The sequence below is a fragment of the Lactuca saligna genome, chromosome 5 (genome assembly GCF_052625555.1).
Source record: "Lactuca saligna cultivar CGN05327 chromosome 5, ASM5262555v1, whole genome shotgun sequence".
NCBI classification, from domain to species: Eukaryota; Viridiplantae; Streptophyta; class Magnoliopsida; order Asterales; family Asteraceae; genus Lactuca; species Lactuca saligna.
In genome coordinates, this window is record NC_136421.1 from 268,795,640 (window position 1) to 268,802,374 (window position 6,735).

General features: G+C 32.3%; 1 long non-coding RNA gene across 1 annotated transcript; it reads right to left on the reverse strand.

The window, feature by feature from the left end:
* Nucleotides 1–2,452: 2,452 nt before the first annotated feature.
* LOC144998306 (uncharacterized) lies at nucleotides 2,453–4,654 on the reverse strand. The gene is made up of 5 exons (XR_013660244.1): nucleotides 4,552–4,654; nucleotides 3,862–4,189; nucleotides 3,532–3,585; nucleotides 3,308–3,354; nucleotides 2,453–2,813 (listed from the first exon to the last, which is right to left on the reverse strand). It is a non-coding gene; the product is annotated as an uncharacterized LOC144998306 (long non-coding RNA).
* Nucleotides 4,655–6,735: the final 2,081 nt, after the last annotated feature.

Genomic DNA, 6,735 nt, shown 5'->3' on the forward strand with positions numbered 1-6,735 from the left:
GACTTATATTAATCAAATAACTATATATTATTCTTTATATTATTCTCATAATATACTAATAATATTTACTCTCTATTAATAAATCATCCTATCAAGTTGCTATGGTGAAGGCAACCCAAAAGGACCATGCACAATCGGGTCAAATACTTGCCTAATATAGTTGCAGCCCTAAACACTATTCCAACACAAAGTTGATGGATTATTCGTTAATTTGCCAACATTGTGAAACTTATGATCATTCACAAAGTTTTGCGAAGTCTCAAAATTTTCTATTGTTGTCATATTTTCGAACAAGTTTATCATTATTTTTCAGTGGAATTTTGTCAACAAAATATATTGGTTTGTGAAAACATGTATCCTTTTGAAATTTTAATGATTTTTTCTTTGAAATTTGTGCTTTTTCAACTTTTGATTTATCATTTGACACAACTTGCCAAAAGATTGTTTTTCTTGCTTTTCTTTTTGAAACATTAATTTATGTTGAATACTCTCCAACCATCAATTTAAATTCATGAGAATTTAGTTTTACTTCCATTTTTGGTTTTTCATCTTTTTCAAAAACTTTGTTTTCTTTTTCACATTTAACCACCCATTTTTATGATGATTTTTGAGCTTGAAAAACATAAGAATTTTGAGTCAAATTGTTTTCTACTGTATTTTGATTTGCAAAGAAACCTTCAGTAGTTGACATTTGATTATCATTTTCAACCATTTTGTTGAATTCAGGTTTAATATTCTCAACATTCCCAGTTGTGACAAAAACTTGATTTGGAAAAATTGTGTTATCTGTGCATGTAAAATTTGGATAAACCACAGTGTTAGATTCCAAATAATGTGCACCTTTGTCACTAAGAATTTTGTCGAATTCTTTTGTATCACCAAACACTTGATCAATAACAACTCGTTGAGTTGTCTCATGCAAATCCTTCACTTCTTCTTTTTCTTTATCAGTGTCATCAGACTTCCAGCTTTCAACTTCCACTTTATCAAAGTCACTATGTTGCGAAGTAGATGGTTGATCATTTTCATCCTTTACTACTGAATCAACTATAATTTCTTTACCTTTGATCCTAGATGTGATATTAATGATTGACAATTTAGAACAATCAACCTCTTCTTCCTCTTCGATCTCACTGATTTCACTCACATTATCTGAATTGTCATTGACATCAGCATAATTGAGTTGAGAATCAAGAATTGAGATTTCGGTTTTATTTAAGATTTTCACTTGTTCATTCTTTGTCAAACTTTAATTAACAACACTAACCAACTCATCAACATTCAAGAATTCATCAATTTTAACAATACCATATGCGAATCTATCATCAGGTATTTTGTCAAATTATGCAATTGTGTTTTCGCAATCATAAGAAACAACATCAACTTTTTCACGTTCATATTCAAGAAAAGGTAAAAGTTTCCTATGTTGTTCTTTGCTAATTTCAGATGAATGATGTAAAGCAGTTAATTTTGCATACAAACGCTTAGCAGAGTTATAGTAGATATTTCTTTGTGCTAGTGACAACCTAACTTCATTTCCACGTTTGTCCCTATCACAATTTACATTTTTGATCTGCAATTCAAGTTTTTCTACTCTGCTTCGTTTTATTTCTAATTCTCTCTGTGTCTCAACTAGTTACATATTTAAATTTTGAGCTTCAGTACTAGCAGACACAATAACAAAATCAAAATAAGCCACAATGTCATCAAATGAAGTAATTTCAGCATCATAAGCAGATAAAGGAATATTAAAAGATTCAAGAATTACATGTACCTTGGTGGTCATTGGAGATTTGTCTGTGGATTTGGACACAAAGCATCGTCCTGCAACATTCTCTTCGCAATTGTCTTCAAATCTTGCGAACATTGCACCATGAGTTGGATGCCTCATTTCTTCATCATCAGATCTTGAAGACCAGATCTGATATGTTCCACTCTCTTCTTCATCAGACTCTCCTTTTGCAACTAATGACATTCCTTTCGCCTTCGCACGCACTTCTTCGAGCTTTTCGGAATAGTAGGCTTTATCTTTAATCACTACTAGAAAAATAGCCTTTCACAACGCTCATTGCGCGTCGTAAAAGGCTCAGACGACGCGCAAATGCGCGTCAAGGAAGACCCTGTCATAAAGAGAGACGACGCTCATTTACGACGCGCGTTTACGACACACAATGCGTATCAAGAAAGGCCCTGTCATAAAGGAAGACGACACGCATTCGCATGTCGTAAACTTACGACACGCGTGTTAATGACACGCAATGCGTATCAAGGAAGCCTTTGTCAAGAAAGGCCATGTCATAAATGAAGATGACATACGTTTTTGCGTATCATAATTTAAAATGTTTTAAAAAAATATTATTTATAGATTTACTAATTTTCAAATTAAATTTGCATTTAGTGTCTCATAATAGAAAATAAAATGTCATATACAAAAAAAATACAATCCATTGCATAAAATTTAATGTCATACAAATAATCGTTCCATGGAAAGATAAAACAAATCAATAAATGTAACAAAAATTTACAAACTAATTAGATACAAGAAATATAAAAAAGTATACCCTCAAATGTTTTCCAAAGTCTAATCTCCATATCAACTCTTCAACTCACTTATCCAATTTGTCCTTGGGTTCTCTAAGGGCTCCAACATCTCTTGCAGTTTCAAAGGCACAAAGAAGAACAGAACGTGATATTATTTTGCCACCTAGATTCTCTTCAGTGATGTGATGAGAATCATACCCCTTCAAAGGCACAACAAGTAGCCAATAGCACTTGAGAACAAACTCATACATGAAAGATAATAGTCCACCAGCCTGCAAAATTTCAATAAGATGTTTTAGTTTTTCTTTGACCCGTGTGAAAAATAGTCAAACAGTCTCATAACCATGTTAGCTAGAGTTATCAGACAAAATAATGGAAACAAAACCGTTGGAAGTCAGGGTGATGCTATGGCATGGTCCTGCTACTGCCTGAGAGTGGAAAAGTATAATATATATATATATATATATATATATATATATATATATATATATATATATATATATATGCCAAAGTGAAGCAATTAATGGTCTAAAATTGCAAATATAATCAAATATTCAAGAGTAAAATTATAACTTGGTGGTTATTTTGAGTAAAAAACAGCATTTTGTCTTTAATGATAGAAAGATGTATACTTAAATGGGAAGATAGCTCACCATCCTAGGTGGTTCATAAAGGCATTCCAGGAGGTTTATTTTGATAATAATTGTCAAATCTTGAACAGTAACAAACAAATGACTGTTTTACCCTTCTGGTCAAGAGGAAGTACCTGATCTGGATCCATGACAGCAAAAAGCTTTGATGCAACTGCTATATCTGAGAGAGAAAGAGCAGCATGCAGCTCATTTTTTACTATTCCACCCAGTCAGATTTGAACAAAAGATAAACTAGAGCAGATGACTATTTTACCCTACTCAATCCTCTTCAACCAAGCATTTCATCAAATCATAAATAAAATCCAAACAAAAAAAGAATCTTATAACTAAATCTTACCTGACGAAGGAGTTCACAACCGTCTATAGTGAACTTAGTGACGCCATGTAAGTACTGTCATGTCATTCAGAGAAGAAAAATGAAGTTGAAGAAGTTAGACCACAGGTCCCCATAATACACAAACAATAAATTAAAAAATAAAATTGAAATAAATCACCAGAAAATAAGATTAGAATTTTTCACAATTTTGACTGGTAACAAAATATTGATGTGTCATCCGATTTGACTTGATGTAATAATAACAGCAACATATAGAACTTTAAGAAAAAACAATATTTTTACTGGTTGAGAAGGGACTTTTAACAATAAAAAAGATTTTAGTGTACCTACATGTCCAATGGACAAGAGGGCATAGATGAGAATGTAAAAAGCAGGGCCTCGAGTTGTTGTAGTACTTTGCTCTGTCCAGTAACTTAACCATGTGCTGCTTGAAATTCGAAGGACTTTGGTTGAAATATACCTGAATGTAACAACCACATCCCTAAACATCCAAATAAATCACAATATTCAGATTTACCTTGCTAGGATTAATACTAACAGATACTCCTTTTGGTGCAACAACTTTAGCAACATACGGTGTATAAAATTAGGGTTTCAAATCTTAACTTCATAGTTTCCCTGTGGTTTTTCTGAGTCACTATTGGATGATTGTCCACTACTGCAAATTAATGTTAAAAATTACTTTTTAACTTAAAAAGGAAGGAAAAAAAAACAAGGCATAAGAATCGTATGAGAAAAATTAAAAAGATGTTTTGGACTTTGAGTAAACATGAATGAATGGTAATGTGGTCTTAGAGAAACCAATATGTAACATCCTCAATTTCAAATTTTTATGTAATATATTATCTTGTGTTTGTAGCGTGTGGTTAAATGTGAGAAAAGGGAAAAAAAAAAGGGGTGAAATCTAAAATTAGGTAGAGAAAAATTAGATTTCTATCAGATTCTATAAGAAATTGCAGCAAAAAGAAGAATCTATGTATGTGCAAACAATTAAAAATAAAATAAAAAATATATATATACCTGTACTTGCTAGATGAAGAGGCTCTACTCCTTGGTGCTGTGTCTGCTTTCTTTGTTTTTGAAATACTGGGAATGGTGGAAATTGGGAAGGGTTTAGGCTGCAAGCAAAGCACAAGTCCATACAATAAAAAATTAAAAATCATACAGTTTTTGAAATTTTATGTATACTTATTTGTCGTTTGCTTATTCTAAATATGTATATTGAACTATTGTTTTTTTATTCCAATGAGGGTTATCTGTTTTCTTGATAGAAAAAGATGAATGGAATTGGGTTCCTTCCACCCTCCCCGAGAAATCCATCAAACATGGAACGAAATCTTGAATTCCAATTCCATCAGAATCAGCAAAGCCAACACTCATTTAGGTTCTTAGTATGATGCAAAAGAAGGTGATTAAAATGAGTATGACTTGCCTGCACAAGAGCCACAACATCATTTGAAGGCACCTCACAAATACATAAAGGTATTCCACACTTGCAGTCTACAACAACACTTTGATTTGTATTGGAATTTGAAGGAGTACTAATATTTAGCCTTAAAACTGAATCTGTCACAGAATTTACTCCATTCACAGAAGCAGCTCCATCAGAATTTCCAGTCCAAAGTATTTAGGGTTGCATGCACACTTAGGAGTGTTAGAATGCTCATAACCTAACAGTGGTATCAGAGACTAGGCTTGTTTTCTTGTTATACCTGCAATAGAAGCTGAAAAATCGAAATTGGTGCTGTCATCCCAGCAGACTCGCCGAGTCCATGAAGGGACTCGACGAGTCCAAGGCAAAATGCATCCAACTCGCCGAGTTGTGTTCATGCACTCGACGAGTTGGACCCCAGACATCATATTTTCGAGTTTTTTGGCTAGAAATGGACTAGGAACATTACCCTAAGTTGTTTTTGAACTTATAAACTTGTTTTTTGTTGTGGTAATGTTCATGCTAATCCAATTTCAAAGATACTTGTCAATAGATTCATGTTTTGTATTAGTTTAAAGGTTAGACTAATTACATGAAAAAGTTTGATTTGAATTATCTTGTTCTTATGAGTTTCTTAGATTAATAGAAAAGTTAATTGAAATAGTTGTTTTCAATCCATTTTAATCTAAGAGTTGAGTATAAAATGTGTTTGTGTAACTTGTCCTTAAGTTACATGAAGAGTCACATTAAAGACTCGTAAAACTCATAAAATTGGCAAAGGTTACAAAAAATGAAGAGTCTAGTTCTAATTAATTGGAGTTATGACTCCATAATTTGTCCTCAAGTTATGGAGGACCAAGAGTCTCTTCATTAAATAAATAAAAAATAAAATAAAAAAAATGTAACCTTAATTAATTCCATAAGTTATAAAATAAAGAAAAGTTAATTCTTTATTAGTTTAAAGTCTTCCATAATTTGTCATCAAGTTATGGAACTTGAAGAGTTTTTGGATTAAAACTACTTTAAATACATAAGTTATGGAATTAATTAGTTTTGAATAGTTTCAAAACTTGCCCTCAAGTTTTGGAATTTGTAAAGTTTTCACTTATGAATACTTTAATTCCAAGTTAGCCCTTAGAATTTTAAAAGTTAAAATTCAACCCTTATACTTTATAATATTATAAGTTAATAATAATAATATATATATATATATATATATATATATATATATATATATATATATATATATATATATATATATGTATGTATAAGAGTAAAGTCAGTCTTACCGCTAGTACGCCTCATTCACGAAGCTGGTCTATAAGGTGGGTATAAGGTTGTTGCCTATAAAATGGCAACTTAATGGGTGTCCACTCTCACCCACCGCTTGCTTGACTGGTGGAGGGTCGTTAGCCGAACGGGTTTAACTAGACTATAATTCTCCCTTCATTAAAAGTATTAATGATAAATACTAAGTAACTAAACTCTTAATAATTCCCAATCTTAGTTACTTAGGAAAATGTGAATAAGGTGCTAATCCATGAAATTACACTTTACACTTTGTCTAAGTCGTTAGTGGAGCGTATGTGGTTAACCGGCACACTAACTCGTATTTAACAAGGTAGGCAAAGGGTAACTTAATGTTTATCATAGTATCGATGGAGCGTGTGTGGTTAACCGGCACATCGATTGAGGGGTAAACACTTAAGGGTACCAAGTAATTTGCATGGTTACTTCACACCTTGTTTTGTGATCCTCGGCATCCCAGTCAC